The following is an 18,881-nucleotide window of genomic DNA, read 5'->3' on the forward strand; positions in this document are numbered from 1 at the left end:
GTCATGTTTAAAAATGTGTAAGTTAAAAAATATCACAGAAGTTGGCAAAATTATGTGTTCAAAATAATGAAAATAAATGCCAAAATGTTGATGCTCCTTTGATCATTTTACCAGTTGTAGTGTGGTTTTGCACACTGTATATTCAATGGTAAGAACTCTTGGCCTTTTTCCACTTTACCAAGAGACAGTAGTAAGATCTGTTAACATTTTTTTCCCTTTAAATTACTATGGTATATTGTCTAAAATTTTACTGAAAGCAGTGTTATCCAGAAGAAGTCACCATAACAAGCCCCTTTAGAATTGTGTTTATCATGTCAAGAAATGCTACATTTGTTAATTATCTTTTCTTAGTGCTACAGCAGTCCTTCAAATTAATAGCTGTTGCAAACTTAGGCAAACAGTAGGTGCCTGACTTAATTAACGCTGACTCTGTGTGATATGATTTGTATCTCGGCGTTGCTTGTGCTAAAAATGGGCACTGGTTTTCCTATAGCATATGGCTGTATTTCTCCGAAGGGCTGTGATATAGCATCTTTAGGATCTAGAATACTTTACTGTTATTTGATGGTTTAGTTAACATTATGGCCTGCAGATCAGATCTGCAAGCACCAAGGCACAGCTAGTGGAGAAATGCCAAAATAATTGCTTTATTGTTTTGATGAAGACCTCCAATAAATAACAAATAAACACTATTAATGGGAATACCAGAACAGATTTGCTGTATGGTCTAAATAGAAGCACACTATATGATGACATGGGTGGGATCCTCTGAAGGACAGAATCCCACTGCATTCAAGGAAGAAATTTCTCATTTTCCCCTACAAGCTTAAATTCTAATCCCGAGCACTGCCTCCTCCCTGCACCACTGTGGCCATGCACAGTTCCACTCAGCTACCCAGGGTAGGAAATTCAGCTGCTGGTATGGTTATACTTCTTCGCTGTTCTATTACTGTTGAAGTATCTGTTTCATGAAACTTCTGGGGACACCATGACAGCAGATGAACACTGACAAAAAACTGTTTGTTTCCCAGGAGTCCTTCTGGACAGATAGATTTCATCTTTGCTGTGGGGAGGATCATGTAAAATAATGACACTGTTCTCTTTTGAAAGCATGAAGCAATCGTGAAGGGTAGTCATAAAAAACCTGTCCGTCAGTCACCTCTGCATCCCACTTAACAGGAGGCATTCCAGCATAACAACACATACTTCAATTTCTTACAAATTTGTAAAAATTTGAGATTTTTTTTCAAAATAGGCAGTTGTGAATAGCCCATCCTCTTTGATCATGGTGAAGACTTCTATATTTTCAGGCATAAAATGCAGCATGAAAGTATACCCTAAAATAGTATTTTTCTTTAACATTTTACTATGGAATGTGTGGTAACGCCCGTATCAGAAAATGTCATATGTAATAACAATCAATTAACCAATAATTATATCAATACGTAGAGTCACACCACATTTTAATATCTGATGAATATTTTTTTATTTTTATTGGGCTTTCTCCTCAGATGTTAAATTTGAAGGGAGGTAGTATACTCACAGTTGGTAACTGTACTTTCTATTTTGAGTCTTTTCGGTCTTTGCAAAGTACCAAATGTTCCTATTTCCTATGAGAAGGGTTTCCAAATAAGCCTTTGGCAATATTTCTGAACAAAGTGGGACCACTGCAGAAATAAACTGGCTTTGCGTCTCAAATCTCCATGGGGCTTATGAGGCAAAATGACTTCAGCAGAGAAAGCAGGTTAAAGCAAGGACAGCCACCCTCCTCAATTAACAGAGCTGAAAATAAGCACAAATACTCACCCCATTCAGTACACTTCAGATTCAGTAGTTCTAAAAAAGAGCTAAGATGAAAAATAATAAAATTACTAAGATTTATAAAAACATGTTCCTTAACTCTTAGTTGGATGAGGCATCCTGCAGATCTACTATGATTCAAGCTTTAAACCGGGTTTACTTTATAATTTTTAAAATCTGTTTTGATACAATTGTAAAATTTGAAGGCAGTCTGGTTTTGGACATAAACATTCCCTGAAAACCAGATTTGATGTTCTTTTTTGGTGTGTGTTCCTGCCACTCCCTGAAAACCAGATTTGCTTTTCTTTTTTGGTGTGTGTTCCTGCCAGTATGCATTAGTAAGTGTTGGAGGGTTTTGGTTTGGGTTTCTGTTGTGTTTTTTTTTTTTTTTTTTTTTAGCATTGGATCATAGGTAAGTTGCTTGTGTAAGAATTAATGGGAAGAAGTGTCTTGTTAATCCATTCTTTTTAGAATTTCTTCTTTCGGCACAGATGCTCTAGGATTTCCTGTTTTTTCCCTACCTAATCAAATAGCTCTTGTTTCTAGAATTTAGAATGTTGTTTCTACCATACCAATTGTTAGCAACAATACGGCTTTTTTTCCCCACATCCTACCTATAGCTATAATGAACTGTTACTTCTGGAAATCCTTGTGTAAGTTTCCCAATATACTGTTCCACTGGTTCTCAGCTCCAGTTATGAATTACCTTGAAAGTAGTTATTTATTTTTGACATTGAGGAGTTTTCATAGCTCCAAAATTTACTGATAATGGTTCACTCACTTATGTGTCATTCTCTATAGTATCACTGTGTATCACTGTGGGAAATTAAATTCTGTGAACAGAAGCATCTGTTTTTTCTCAGGTTTTCTCCCTTCTTTTCATAATGAAACAGTGCCCCCATGAGCTTTTATTTAGGAAAGGGCAGTTTAAGTCAATTAACTATTCACTGGTGTATTAATCTCTAAACACAAAAATTCTGCAAAGCATTGCAACCAGAGATGTTGGTCTGAAGGACAGTCGAAAGACAGTTTATTTTGGTTTTCTTATTTTATACACAATAATGAAAAGTTAACTAGAGGACTGAATTCTTCTATTATTTCCAGTATGGAGACCTCTGCCTGCAGAGGATATCTTTGCTGGTATTTTGAAGAAAGGGAAGATGCTCTGTCTGCTGAGACTGCAGAGCATTGCTTCTTGGCAAGTTTCTTTATTGCTGGGCTGGTTTTGTCCTTTGCCAGTTGACATCAGGACAGCTGGCCGCAGTCCAGGAGGCAGCAGGAAGCACTGTTTGTTTGTTTGTTTGTGTGCGGATAAGCAGAGAAGAAAGATGGCATGAAGTGAAGAACAGAGAGAGAGTAAAGAACAAACAGCTTTAGCTACAGCAGTCAAAAATACAAATAACAAGCCTTTAGGCGTTTTCCCTAAGACACAAGAAAAACACATGAAAATAATAATGAATAGCCTCTAAATTTCAGAGGCAGATTTTTATAATAACCTGAAGTAATATAATATTTTAGCATCTTTTACGTGTTGAGTCATCACTACTTTTTTCAAGTGATACACAACAGTTGATTGACAGCATCATGACTGCTGAAAAACTGAGGAATCATCATCACAGCATCCAGTAAATTCATCATCCTCAAAGAAGGAATTTTTTAAAGCAGAATTTGGAAATGAAAAAATGACAGTTTATCTGTCAATGAGCGTTTACATTCAGAGAGAGAACAAGGAAGATGGGAAGGGTAAGAGAGAAAAAGAGGTCTTGAAAACAAGAAAGGATGCCACTTTGGAAAAAAATCCCTCTATTAATCTTTGCATTCAGTGTAGAATTTAATTTACTGCATTATTATTACCACAGAGCACAAGAAGAGTCATAAGCAAAAAGGAAAGAAAAGGAAAGGGTGGGTTTTGTGGAAAATTAATCACTGGCTTCAGTCTGCATACTAGTTTTGTAAGTATATTTAATTATAATCCAAAGCTGTCTGCATATTTACCTACCATATACAAACATGACAATTTGGACTGCGGATCCTCCCGGAGAAGATGGTAGTCTATTCTGACTGCTTGATAGTATATTAGTGTAGTTATCTACAGAAAAGTAGCAATTTTTATGGTTAAGTAAAAGGGTGTACATCGCAGTGATGCTGCAAGTTTGTGCATGGGCACTAACCTTTAGCTCTGATTATCTCTTTGGTGGGAGCAGCAAAGGAAGAGAAGGGGAGTGAAGGGGACTGGGGATTGTGGCTCACAGTCTGAGGAGGGGTTTGTGAGAGGAATGGCCAGGAAAAGTGCTCATGGCCCTTAATTTCTCTGTAATGGTCGGTCTTCCCCTGGGGTAACAGACCTTACTGGAAAGGAAAGCAAGAAAAAGATCCTATCAGTGAGCTCCACACCAATGAAAACTATTTCAAAATAATAAAAAGTGAAAGGTAAGAGCATCTACCTTACACAGCAGTTTCCCTAATTTGTCAGCAGTGACAAACTAAAATTATGAAACAGAAAGGAAGAACTCCCTGTCCTGGCAGACAGTCTCCCCATCAGTCCCATATACCACAGTTACCGACAGATGAGCTTTGCAACACGCTGTGATGTTTAGCAGTACAGGCTATTTCACACTGAAACTGAGGAGCTGGGAGGGTGTAAGTGCAAGGCTATCAAAGTCACACATTCATGCTCTCCATCTGATTTTCCACTGCCCAGCCGAGGCACCTTCTGGCTTCAGCAGGGTCCTCTGCCACCTGCAGAGCTGGTGACCCCCCAGCTTTGCTCACACTCTCTTACTGCTGGTCAAGACAGCTGCCTCCTCCACAAAGAAAATTTGTTCCCCTCCAATATTCCCTACACCACCCCAGTGCCCTGATATTGTCTAACCCTGAAAAACATCAACCACAAACAGAATTTTGGGTAGTTCTATGTCTTTCTCTCCATCCCACTCCAAGGATTGGCCATAGTTGAAATTTATAAATGAAACTGAAAACCATACATATGCAAATAATTGCTTTAAATAGCTTTCAATAACCTGTCACAGGAATAGCTCAGGACTTCCATCTACCACAGAAATAGGAAGTTTAAATAGTAGGCACAGTCTCCAAAATAGCCTGATAATAGCTCTTTTTAGCAGAGTGATCTAGTTTTCTCAGGTATATCTCAATTTAAATAACAGAGAATTTCTAGTCAGGTCCTAGGCCACTGAGAGCTTTAGAGGCTGAAGCTAGCACTTTGAGCTCTACCTGGACACTATACAGAGCATTTCAGACTGATAAGTAAGTGTAAAAGGCTTGCGATGTGATAAGATCTGTGCTGGGGAAGTAATGCAGTAAAACTAGATGGTGTGCAGCTGGCCAGATGTGGTTATTTCTGAGTTGCACAGATCTGTGTGAATGAAGATAAGTATGAGAAAGTACTATAAAACACACATACAAGAAATAAATCATAGCATTCTTAGGCACTCCCAAGTTCTAAAGAATAAAACTATGCTTTCGGTTGTGGGAGCAGCACCTGAATTAAGCTTAACTCTGTGAAAACAGCTCGTAAAAGCTTCCGCCACACAGGCTGCGTGCATTGGACTTCATCTAGATCTGTTGGTAACTGCACATTGTCATAGTTAACCATCTCCCGCACGGCTAATTCCCTCAAATATTGGATACCTCTCTCCATGGTGGTCCACTTGCTTAGATGGCATACAACATCTTCCTCAAACGGGTACCTTTCCCTCATGCCTGACAGAAGTCGCCTCCAGAGGCTGAGGGCTTGTGTCTTTTTTCCAATCACTTTGTCAATGCCCCCTTCCCTAGGAAGGCGTCCCAGATTCTTGGCTTCCCTACCCTCTGATTCCAAGCTACTGGCTCCGTTACCCCAGCACTGGAGCAGCCAGGCGATAATGTGCTCACCTGGACAACAGCTGAAACCCTTTTGCATGTCTCACAGCTCATTCAGGGACAGGGATTAGGTGATTACCTCTGTTTCTCTCTCTTCCTCCTGTTATCATGATGGCCCTGGTTCATCGTCATCCCTTACTAAGTGAACTAATTATGTGTGTATTTCTTCTTATGCATAGGAGCAACAGGTATCAGCACGGGTTGGTTCTCTGGTTCAGCTACAGTGCCTGTCATGGGGTTGGAGTGACCGCAGTGCCTGTCATTTTATTGTCAGATCCAGAGACCTTCTCTTCCCCTTGAGGGTACTGAATAGTGGTGAACGGGGCCCGGTAGGCATGGGCCAGACCCCAGCACGTTGCAGTGATTTCTGTCTCCCTGAAATTGTCAGGGTGACAGCATACTTTTCCCAAATGCAGGATTCAGCACTTGTTCAAGGAGGAAGTTCCAAAATTCTGGAGGTGCCCACCATCCTAAGTGTTTGCCCATGCTATCCCACACACCCTGCCACTCATGACTCCCTAGCTCCGGGATAGATCTCTGGGTGGTACTCTTAAATAGTTGTTTAACACTGAACAAGACCTGGTTCACATTCAGGGACATGCTGGTTCTTAGCAAGAGGACCATATTAGTTTCAAGATCCCAAGGATATTAAAAATTTTCAAAATTCTCAAACAGGATTATAATTAGCCTGGAGGAAAAGGGGAAGAAATGTGTCTCCTCCATATATTGGCTCTCGAAGGAGAAAAGGTAGAGGGTGTAATTATTAATACTTTCGCTAGATGGCTCCCGAAGTACAGAGGTGATAGCAATGCTGAGTACAAATACCGAAATAGTCCCACGACCGATAATATTACCATACCATAAACCAGTGTTACATAGTACAGCAAAGCGAAAACCCTAATCCATCTCCTATGGGCGATCAGCAGCAGCACAGGGACTATATACGGCAAGTGAGGTGATGCATAACACAACTGAGAATGAGCACCATGACTCTAAGAGCCAGTAAATCAACATTGTGACCAGTGACTATTGGACTAATATAACAAATGCTTGTAACAAATTTGTTTTAACACGTTTTGGTCAGATCTGTTGTTATCTTAACCCTTCATGCTCTTTGTTGGGCACCAGAAAATACTGCTGTGGTTTAACCCCAGCCTAAGCACCACACAGCCGCTCGCTCACTCCTCCCTGCTCCCCGTGGGATGGGGAGGAGAATCAGAAAAAAAAAGTAAAACTCATGGGTTGAGAGAAGAACCGCTTAACAACTAAACGAAAATATAATAATAACAATAATAAAATAAGACAATAATAATAGTAATGAAAAGGCATATAATAAGAGAGAAGTAAAACCCACAAAAAAGACAAGCGATGCACAGTGCAGTTGCTCACACGTGCTGACTGATGCCCAAGCAGTGACCGGCCCCTCCTGGCCAACCCCCCTCCCCCCCTAGTTTATATACTGAGCATGACATTCTGTGGTTTGGAATATCCCTTGGGCTGGTTTGGGGCCGCTCTCCCGGCCAGGCTCCCTCCCAGCTTCTTGTGCACCTGCTCGCTGGCAGAGCATGGGAAACTGAAAAAATCCTTACTTTAGGATAAACATTACTTATGAACAACTAAATCACCAGTGTGTTATCAACATTATCCTCACACAAAATCCAAAACACAAAATCCAAAACACAGCACTGTACCAGCTACTAGGAAGAAAATTAACTCTATCCCAGCCGAAACCAGGACAAGCAGGCACTAATTTCTCCCTTTCTTGATTTGATTTCTATGTGACAGTAAACTTGCCAAAGTCAAAATGTTGTGGAAGAAAATGAGATAATGGATGGTTTTATAATGGGGGTGGAGTGAATTTTACAAAATATGGGAGAAAGGTGACCTCTGTTCAGAAGCCTCCCTGCTCGTTAGCAGATGGCTGTGGTTTAATGATTTCACTGTGGTGCAAGGAAGGAATCAAATTAGATGTTGTGTGAAGCTGTCATTACTCTGTGTGTTTCTTTGTATAGTTCCAGTTTAAAGCATGTCATTCCTTTCATAGCAACCCCTCAGATTACTGTGTCTCATCCTTTCCACATCAAAGTGCTGTCAGCACTTTTATAGTATAAAAAGGATGCAGAGATAATTTTACAATACATTCTCTTCAAACAGCACTGACTTGTACACTTGCAACATTTCTTTTTATTTTGGGATTTGCAAAAGAAGATGCACTAAAATGAGCAGCATCTTAAAACTGAACAAAACCAGGAACAGAAATATCTATTTAAAATTGGACCAAAGAACCTCTGCAGGGATGGTGGGGATTTTAGAAAGTCAATTCTTCTCAAGTGCTGTCTGAATTATATCTCAGTCAGCTAGTAAGAACCATTGTGAGTGTGGAAAACATGACCATTCTTTGAAAAGCATGGATCATCTTTTTTTATTTACTAGCTGAAAGAATATAGTACCTTAGAAAAGTCTTCTGTGAAATATACAGTAAGTCAGATCCCACTCCCAACAACAAAGGCACAGCCTCAGCTAGTAACCAGTATGTAGAGAGCTGGACTTGTGTTGACCTTACTGCTTTACGACAGTTAAAAAAAGTAATACAGGAAGAAAACAAGTGAAAGGCAGCAGACAATTTTGTAGGATTGGCTTTAACTTTGTAAGACTTTCTTTAAATCCACTCTGCCAAGAAATGTGCTTTCTTCTTAGATACTCATTATGCAGCTATGCATATGTAATCTGTAAATGTTTCACATTATATTTCCTAGCCCTGTTTGTCATTTGCCAGCATCTATATAAGAGGTTGTCAGAAAACTGAGTAATGATAGGATGGGGAATAGAAATATGAAAAGCTGATAGACGAACTTCAAAAGGGAAGGCAGCCTGTGTGTTGGCAAGCAGACAAGCAATCTGATGTGGTTCATCTGCCCATCTCCCATTTCAGGTATTCTCAACAGCTGGGATTGGAGTGGTGTGATGTAGGACTTTGCCTCTTTCCCCTCGTGGAAGGATAAAGGTGTTGGACCTCACCACGTCACTGGTGCTGAACTGTGCTTACTACGGTCAGTCTTTCCCAAAAAAATAACGTACTTAGGTTTTCTGATATTCTTCCTGCTGTTTTCTACGTAGGCAATACTGTAACAAGCTCTGGAATTTCAGGTGGATGTGGTGTACCGCTCTCGGGAAGGACCCTGAAATGGCAGTTGAAGGCAACACAACACAGAGGAAGAGTTCGGGGCAGGATTCTACATACTGCCACAGAAAGGGTAAGGCTTGGTTAGCAGGCAGGAACTATGTGTTTCTTTCACAGAGAAATTCTAGAATTTTAGTTTTATCTCAAATTTCAAAGAATTCAGATTTTTTTTTAACAGCAAGAAATAGAACTGCAAATCAATAAATAATTACCAAAGTGTTGCATTTAATTTTCAAGGTTATAGTATGATAGCAGAAGAAATTTTTTTTCAAAATAAAAAAGCAAGTCATTACTATGAAGTAAGGTGAGCATGTTCACATGAAAGCATAAAGTTCAATGAGAAAGAGAAAAGTGAATGTTTGGTAACTGTTGTTTTTGAACTTGATGGAAAAACAATTTAGTAATCATGGGAATGAGTTTAGAACTATACAAAGTACATTTGTCAGATCCATCTCTAGTATTTAACTGTTGACCTTTGTCTCAGAATTGTAAAAGATTTGCACTCAAAACTATTTCTTCCTTCCTCAAGTCATCTTTTGCTCTCTTATTAGCATATGACTGTCAGTGGTGTGTCCTGTGCTCTTCATGAACGCAAAAGGACAAATACTTAATAATGTTTCATCTTACACAGAGGTCACAAACTGATCTCAGTTACATCAGTGTAAATCTGGAGAAACTCAGCTGAGCTCAATGGACTTACTCAGGCCTGAAATCAATTATTACTCTGGTGTAAGTGAGATGGAGCCCAGCTCATCAGCCCGGTTCTGGCATTGAGATGCAAATGGGAACCGCGGGGAACGGGGAGTATTGCCCAGGCATCTCAGCAGCAGCCCGGGCGGCGCAGTGCTCCTTGGCACCACTCGTGCAGAACAGGCGAGCCACAATGCCGGGGCGTGCCTGGGTGCTGTGTCCCGTGTAGCTACACGGCCAAGGAACAAACAGGCAGAGACTCAATAGAAGTCAGTAATTGTTAGGCAGCCATGCAAGAACAGAAACAAAATGCAGCTTAAATACTCCTCCCACAGCCCGGCCCCCGTGATTATGCCTCCGATAACCACAGTGGTAGCTGTGGTGCCCATTTTTCCATTTCAGTCTCTGGCATCTGTGGGCACTGGCACTGAAGCAGGCCCCAGCGGGTTGCCTGGAAGGCAGTGCTGTGCCAGGTTAGTGATGGGCTACATCAGTTTAGATAAACTGATGCTTCCTGACACCCACCCTGTGAGAGCCACCTTGTCAGAACAGGCTGCAAACACACACCACAAAGTCCCTTTTCATCTCCTTCCTGTGTCTTGCCTCCTACTGCCAACCAACAAGCAATCAAGAACATGAGGTAATACACTGTACCAGTTTAAAAATTACAATTCCCACCCCATATGTGTCATTACCTCACTTTTTACACAGAGACTTTAACCCAAATTTGCACGTATCTCTTACTAGTGGCTGGGTCTCTGTTCTCGCAGAGGTTCCCCGGTAGCACAATGGGATACTCTGGGGGGTTGGGATCCCTTCCCCAGGGAGGCTGCTCTCCAGCTTGCATTAGCTGTCAGAAAAGGCAGAGGCACTTAAGAGTTTTGTTTCTTTTGCCGTATCAGTATTTTCTCATATGGCGACTATTACTCTATATAAGACAAAATAACACTGAAATACCTTTTTTTAGCTTGGTGATATTTATCCACTAGTGACTTTCCCTTACAGTAGCTAATGTAAGTAAATGTGAAAGGCAGAAATATTGATTAGGCAGCCAATTCTGAAAGCAGCGGATGACATAAAATTTAACAAGAAAACTAATCCTCCATTTCTTTTTGTTCAGTTTTTATTACAATTATTTTGTGCTGTTTACCTTTCTCCATTTGTTATGCTTCAATTAGCAAATCTGGGAAAAATAGTAAATAAACACATAAAACCTTGATAAAACCCTTGATCTATGACAAGCAGATTAAGCCTCATTTGGAAGGGATCAACAATAAGTATTAAGGAATTGCTTGATTTTTCTGAAGTTTGCTTTTTTTCCCTGGCTATACCCAACTATCCCCAAACTGGCTTGCACACTAGCTTTGCTTTCCCTTTGTTCTATCTACTGGGAAGGGCCCATACCACAGCAGTGGTGGGATCACATACCAAGGAGGGAACGCATGGGGTAGCAAAAGGCATCAACTGGGATTGGGTGGTGGTTGGAGTCAATCTTTGGAATGGGGATTGCAACAGTGAAAAACCAACAGGCTATTCGGGAGGTGAGCCTCCAGCTGGAAGCACTGATAAGCTCCACACCTGACAGCATAGGCTTCCTGAACCATCAGTACATGAAAACAACAAGATGGCTATCCAAAACCGAGCCATGTTGGACTTAATCCTATCGAAGGAACAAGGCATATGCAGAAAGCTGAATCTATCAGTGGATGACTGTTGTGTCCACATCCTAAATGTTTCAGTGCCTCTACAAGAAGAGGTGAACAAATGAGGAAGGTGGCCAAAGATACCAGAGAGATCACCGCTGAACTAGGGACTAATTGGCTAAGGCAAGTTTTCAACACACTTAGGTTTCCTTTGTCAGGGTGGCTAACTAGACCCCTTCAGTCCTTGATAACGGTTGTAATTGTTGTAATTTGTATTATTATAAGCTGCATTAAGAGCACCGTAACGAAATCTGTGTCCACCATAAAGTATGCCCCCTTAAATCCCACCCCTGAAACTAATGTCCCACTCAATCCCACCTGTGACATTGACATGCCCCTAAGATCAACCCAGGCAATTGATATTCTCCTACCGCTCCCTGTCTGCATGCTAGAGGTCCCAATACAAGCCTAGGATGGTGCCCACCCATTAGTCCATTCCTATTGTAAATTATCACTACAATATTGGTTATTGTTACATGTTTGTTGTTTTCTATTGTTAACTGGCTGCTGATTGCCAATGATACCTTTTAACAGCCAAGAGACATCAATGTTCCAAAGTGGCACTGCAACTCACAGACATCGCGCCCCCCTTTAACTCTGGAGGCAAGAGGCGTCTGCACCAGCGCTCTGAAGGAACTGGCCAGATAGTGACTGTGCTGAGGGGGTGGGCTGTGGTAGGAACGCACAGTCACCCCCCCCGGCCCCTATGACAGTCTCACAATATCACAGTTAATGTCTCACAGAACTTTGGTAAAGGAAGCAGTCTCTATAGAAATGCTGGGGCTGTCCTGTGCAATGATGGGAAGATGCAGTAAGAAGAGAGGGTTACGTGGAGTTGCGACCACACTTTTCTGAGGCTGGACTGCCTGATCTTGAGCGACTCCCTAAAGAGCCAATAAAGAAGCCATTTCCACAGGCCACAAGCCAAGAAAAAGTATCAGACACTGGTCATACCTTCTGAGAGGTGGAAGTAACTTGCCAATGACCCCCAAGCCCACCAACCCATTTCCAGAAGACTCTGAAGGTACAAACCATGCACGCGCCAAAGCCAAGAAAACTCTAGAAGCATAGACTGCACATGACTCTTAATTAGCCTAATAAGTCCAAGTACCCGCCTAGAGGAGGGCCAAGGGATTACAAAAGTATGCGCATCGAAGCCAAGTGGTGGTGCCCCTCTGAAACTGGACCTCTGGGCTGGCTGGACAAACACTGGAACCAGGACTGGTGAAATCTTTCCTTTTTGTCTCTCTCCTTTTCTCTCCCATTCTTTATCCTTGTAGCCTTGTATGTATGGCTAGCCTGGTCAGGACATGTTTACAGCTTGCCAGTGTGCACTGTAAGATTTGCAGTTTGTCAGTAAGTTGGGCAGTTTACCACTTCTTGCAGAGGTTGCAATGCTTACTGACAAAATCTCATGCCAGTATCTGTTGCGAACAAATGGAAATTGAGATTTTGAAGTTGAAGAATCCTTGCTGTTGTTTCACCTTAATCCTGATCTGGGAAGCAGCTGTCCAAAGAAACTGGGATGTGACAGCCCCCGACAGGCACTAGGGCTTTTAACATGGCAGCCACTGGCTCTTTCACACCTTTATTTTCGTGGCAGTGCCCATATACGACCACAATTCAGATCTGACCAGGCTATAAAATGGGCCCCCGCCAGAGAACCCCTTTGAATGTTTCTCCTGGGAGCAGCGGGTCTGTGATCGGAAGCCCTCCCCTTGGAACTGGGACACCACCCATGGAAACTTCCAAGGATTGAGTACCCACACCACCCATTGCTGAGTGAATACTCCTGGATATACTGGAGTGAGCCCTTGACACCTTCCGTGAGCAATTACAACTTCTGGGTACTCCTGAGTGAGAGCTTTCCCCTCCCGTGAGTGAGTACATGCACACTTTGGCTCCATCATTCTTAGGTGTCATCGACCTTCTGTGTTGTTGTGTAGTAGTAACCTCCCCAACTGGTACACCGAACCCACAGTTCATTAAATGTTATCAGAGCATAGTTTTGATGGGAGGACTGCAGAAAAGGGTGGCTGTAGGCTGAGCACAGCAGTTGGAGGCTGCTGTGGACTCGGGGCCCTGACTTTAGTGTTCAAACAGGCAAGGACGGCCCGCTGTGATGTCCTTGAGCGATGGGCAGCAACGTCACCAAGAGATGGGTTCTAATACCACTGAAGGATGGGCTGTGACACCTCCAGGTGATCAACTGTGATGTCCCTGAGCAATGGATCATCACCACACGTCCCTTGCTGCTTATGTTTGGGTGCTGAGTCTCACTCAGCCAGCTCACGCCCACACTCCAGCTGAGTGAGTTCACGAGGTCTGGAATGTTGAGTGAGGCCCTTGGTTCTGGTGTCATGTTTGGGGAGTTGTTCGTTGCAGCTCTCCGTGTCCAGCCACAGAGCTGCCGGAGGATTTTCCCTGGACTTGTTTGACTCAGGCAGCTGGGATATCCAGGAGGCATGCTCGCAGCAGCAGAGCTAAATTAAAAGCGGAAACCTCACCCTGGGGATATGGGAGTTCCTCCTTTTTGAAGGACTTGTACATTTCTTCCATCCCTCCTCACACCAGCCAATGACTGTGGCCTCTCTTCCCTTTCCAGCATGACACCGTCTGCTGCAGTGCCACAGAGAGGGAAGAGCTCAACATCCCCAGCTCCTCCCAACCCATGGCAGCATGTGGAGAGCACGGCCACGGAGCTGGAGAACCACTGTCCAATATGCCTGGACAGCTGGGAGGAGGCCAGCTATGTGATGCCATGCCTCCATCCGTTCTGCTGCCTGTGCGTCTTGTGGTGGGCTGAGGGTAAGTCCGAGCACCCCGGCTGCAGCAGGAGGATCCCTTCCATCATGCACTCGGTGCAGACGGACAACAACTTTGAGGAGCATGTTACCACACCACTTGCGGCGCCATCAGTCACTGGCCGCCAGGCAGGAGGGGATCCTGGACACCCAGCCGCCAACCATCTCCACCGCCCTGCAGCACCATCCCATCCCCCAGCTGCGGGGCTGGTGCCCAGGGCTCCTGTGGGCAGCCTCCATCCCACCGTCGGGGCAGTGCTCCCCTGAGAGCACCCAGCTCTGCTCCAACCCCTGCTGCCCTGGCTGCAACACGAACTGGGGCTCATCTTTGTGGAAGCAGCAGCAGCACGGAGGGTCGTCCTGTACATCTCTTTGGCCTGGATGAGGAAACCCTGTTCCAGCTGCCGCAGGACATCCTGGGCAGGCACACGAGGAGCTCTGTGCCCCAGCTGATCAACACCACTGTGCGCAGGTGCAGCGGGCAGGCCCAACGTCGGCAGGGCCTGGGGGATGCCCGTGATGCCAAGGAGCATGACGGCAGCCCTGCAACTGTCCCCGGCCCTGCTGCCTCCCAAGGGGGGGTCCTCTGTCCCCAGCCCAGGCCTTCACAGGAGTGCTCACAGCCCCTTCTCTGCCCCCATTCCCACCCAGGGAGAGCGAGAAGAGCCGTAGGATGACCCAGAGGAGGTTGTGCCCGGACCCCTACTCCCATCTGGGGCAGCCAGTGCCCCCCCTGGGGGGCCCTGGCAAGCCCCGAAGAGGAGGGCTAGCAGCCCTGAGGACCCCTCCCAGCTGCCCCAAGAAGCCACCGTGCTATCAGTGACACTGGGAGGGTATCCAGGCTAGCATCTGGGACTCAGGCTGGTCCCCAAGAGATCCCAGACCCCTACATCTAAAATAATATAATGCAATCAAAGAAAATAAAGGCATGAAAACTGCAGAAAAAGTCTTAGTATTGCTATCAACCTTGGTGGTGTTGCAATCCCCACCCGTGGTGCTTTCTCCCCCGTCTCCTGGGGCTACACCCACCATTTCCTCCCATGTCTGCTGGGCCCCAATACCTCCTCTCCCAGGAGCTGTGCAAACTCAGTACAGAGCCTGCACTCTGGCACTTGCAATGGCAGCACCACGTTCCTGCACTATGGGACTCGAGGGACGCAGGGGACCCACTACAGGTCCTCTTACACCGACAGGCAGAGGAACAGGGGCAGGAGACCAGACGAGGTTCAGGTCCACACAGGAGCAGAGACATAAGCCCCTCTGCCTCAGTTCCCCTGGTGAAAGGTGGCAATGCCTTGCACCAGCCACTTCCTCAGGGGTGCTCTGGTTTAAGCGGAGCTGTTGATCTTTGGAATCACCCACACCGCGGTGTGATCTGGGGGTGTGTGCTAGCTTTGTGTGCATGTGGCATGGTTTTGGGGAGTAGGGGAGGGGGCAGAAGCTCTCCAACTTCCCCCAACTTCTCCCCAACTTCTCGAAGCTCCCCCAGCTGCAAGCTGGACCCGCCTCTGGCCAGGGCTGAGCCAATTAGCGATGGCGGCTGTACGTCTGCAATGACATATTTAGGGAGAGGAACCTGGGAGTAAGGAGGCAGCTGTGAGGAGTTGCAAGGAGGACGTCTGTGCTGACACTGATGTCAGTGGAAGGAGGAGAAAGTGGGGGAGGTGCACCAGAGCAGAGACTCCCCCTGTATCCCATGGTGAGATGGCAGGACCACCCCCCCTTGCCACCCATGGAGGTCATGGGTGGAGCAGATGCCAACCTGCAGCCTGTGGAGGACCCCACGCTACAGCAGGTGGCTGTGCCTAAAGAAGGCTGGGACTCTGTGGGGAGAAGCAGCCCCCGCTGCTGTAGTTTGACACTGGGAGGACTGCCACGTGTGGGGGTGACCCACACCAGAGCAGCACGGGAATGGCTTCAGCCTATGGGAAGGACTCACGTCAGAGAAAGCTCATGAAGGATTATCTCCCATGAGAGAGGAATCATGCTGGATCAGGGGAGAACGTGAGGAGTCCTCCCCTGAGGAGAAAGGAGCGGCGGACTGACCGTAGCCACCATTTTTCCTGTCCCTGAATGTGGGAAAAAGGGAGGGGTAGGGGGAGGTGTTCTTAAGATGTGATAATGCTTCTTACTGTCCCACTCTCTCTGTTAAGTGTTGTTGTTGTTAATGTTTGAATTAAAGTGCTCTTTTTTTCTTCCCCTGTGGAAGAGTCTGTCTTTTGCCCTTGACTGTGATGGGCAAGTAATCCCTCCCTGTCCTCATCTCGATTCTGGAGCCTTTTACTTTATTTTCTCCTTCCCACTCCTAAGGTGGAAGAGGGGATTGAACGGCTGGGTGGTGCTTAGTTGCCCTCTGGGATCAAACCAGGACAGGGTGTTTCAAGTGTTTCAGTGGTGTCTGTGTGGAGCCCCAGCGTGGATGCGCTTTGCAGCACACAAGAAAGTGCATTGTGTGTCAGAGTTTCCTAATGCACGTCAGCCCATAGAAACTGCAGTGCCATCAGGCCGCCTCTGCCTTCTCATCTCTGCAGTGTCTTTCCAAGTGTGTTGGTGGACTTTCCTGGGAAGAAATCCAGTTTATTCTTGTCTTCCGTTTTGAAAACCAATGCCTGCAGACATAACGGACATGCTGGTGGGCTTGTTCTGGCCTGGCAGGGGAAAAGCTGTATGGTTCACAGGCACCACGGAGACCATCAGGCTCTCAGTAGCAGTCTAGGTGTAACTCTTAGTACAGGACCAGAAAGGAGTGAAGACTACAGGAAACACTCCGCGGCATGACTAACAATATTAAAGGGTGGGATATTAATGGTGGTGGTTTCTACTTGCTCTCATTAGGATCTCCCTGGCATCTTGGTATGATTTGATAACACGCATGCAGTTCTTGTTCTTCTCTCTTCATCATCTTTTTGTTCAGGATTGAGGTTGCATTTGATTAGCACTTGCGCTACTTCAGTTCTGTAACATTTTTGCACATTCTCCAGCATGCTGCATGTCTTGAGCCTGGGCTCTCTTTACTGCCCAGTACCGCCTCTGCTTGTGCGAGGCGACAGTGCACAGTAACCAGGTCACCTGACTACAGCAGTATGGCACTGCCGACAGATGCTCCAGCCCCTTTTATTGTAAATTTGCAGTACATCCTTTCCATTCTGGCATCCCAGCTGCTGTGCATAGAAGGCTGCTGCCTAAAGGGCAGCATGGAGATGTCACCTGTCCCTTCCCCGTGCTTCCCAATTTGCCCCAAAGCTGGGCGGGATCTGCTCTTCCCAAGGCATGAAAATTAGTTTACAGGATGCTGCTGTAAATAGCTTGTTCAAGTTTTCCCCAATGCAACACGGCTTTTCTTCACTGCAATTTAAACCTATTGCTTCTTATTTACCACAAAGCTGCAGCTTTCCTTGAAACCTCTGTTTTTCCTTCTTGCTCCAAACAGACCAATTGCTTAGACTGTCTTCAGAGGTCTTTCAACAAATGCCCCTGTCCTAGACACATCACAGACAAGTTCATTCACAAATCACTAAGTCTAAATAAAAATCTGTATGGGGTGCTACTTCATTTCCTTCTGAAAACTGAAAGTCCTTCTGTGAGCAGAACTGGATGAATTGATTCACGTGGAAGAAGTCAACTGAAACATTTGACAAAATTTTAAAAGGATTAAAATACCTGCTGAAATTTTGGAATAGCCCAAGTCATTTTGAGTGGTTGTTGTTTCCTTCTGTTTATAGTCCCCGTCATTTTGGTTTTGTTGTTTTTTTTCTGTTTTTATAAACTTCTTATACTGGTACTTTGAGAGATAATTATCCAAGTTTTATAGAAAATTCTATCTTTCAGGGAATTTTGACCAGACAGAAATAAGGAGGGGTGGAGGTGTCAGATACCTGACCTGAAAATACATCCTTGCAAGCTTACATGTTGTTTGCAGATCCTAGTTCTATGCAAACTTCTTTGTGCTCATCTTTACCAAAGATCTTACAACTGTTCAGCACTGTTTTCTTTATGGGGATGGGAGAAGGTTCAGTTAAATTTGATGCTGGACTGAAAAATCCAGCACTGAGGACACTGACTGGATTGATACTGCTTGTACAGCTTGGGACACAGAAATCAATACTACCTCTATCTGGAGGATCATCTAAAGGGAAAGCTGTCTTACTGTAACTAAGAATAAAAGGTATAGGAAGACATCAGCAAGGGAAGAGTTAGCAAGAGATACAGAAACACAAAAGTCTGATAAATAGAAAATGTCATGAAAATGAATAGATAGATAGTAGGAGAGAGAAAGGGGAATCTGTACAATGTGAGAAAACAGGGACTGAGAAAAGTTCAAAGAAAATACTAGCTTAACCTCAGTAACCCACTCACACTGGAAGGGCAAAGAATCTCATTTAACATTCCTCAGGTTTCAGAATTCATTGTACTTTGAAAGAATACCTGATAAATTATTTAGACAGTTTCAACTGAGATTGGAAAAACCCCAGCCTGTCAGAAGCTAGGTTAAAAAAGGTTGGTACTGTATAAATAATTTACTTCTTTGGGGAGGAAAAAAACATACAAATGCTAGCGTCTGAAGTTGAGAAGCACTAAACCTGATGAAGCTCGCTAGCCATACAGTGAATTTTAGCCAGTATTACAAACTGAGTGCTCTCATTTAAAGGCAGAGGCTACACCAAAGCTAAGTTATCAAAAGAAGGTCAACATTAAAGAGTCTAAAATTCACTGCTTTTATACATTCACCCTTTTAACACCATGAGCATACTCCAGCTTACAAAAAAAAAACGGTAAAAGCCTCTTTTTTCAGTCATTTCTCATAGCAACTAATTTAAGTAAAGC

General features: G+C 44.4%; 1 long non-coding RNA gene across 1 annotated transcript in view; it reads right to left on the reverse strand.

The window, feature by feature from the left end:
* Positions 1 to 298: 298 nt before the first annotated feature.
* LOC122152432 overlaps positions 299 to 18,881 on the reverse strand; it is a 55,879-nt gene continuing 37,296 nt past the window's right edge. The window contains exon 3 of the long non-coding RNA XR_006164531.1: positions 299 to 1,847. This is a non-coding gene — a long non-coding RNA (uncharacterized LOC122152432). The remainder of the gene's footprint in view (positions 1,848 to 18,881) is intronic.

Source organism: Tyto alba, unplaced genomic scaffold (genome assembly GCF_018691265.1).
Source record: "Tyto alba isolate M040663 unplaced genomic scaffold, T.alba_DEE_v4.0 Super-Scaffold_7, whole genome shotgun sequence".
Lineage (NCBI taxonomy): Eukaryota > Metazoa > Chordata > Aves > Strigiformes > Tytonidae > Tyto > Tyto alba.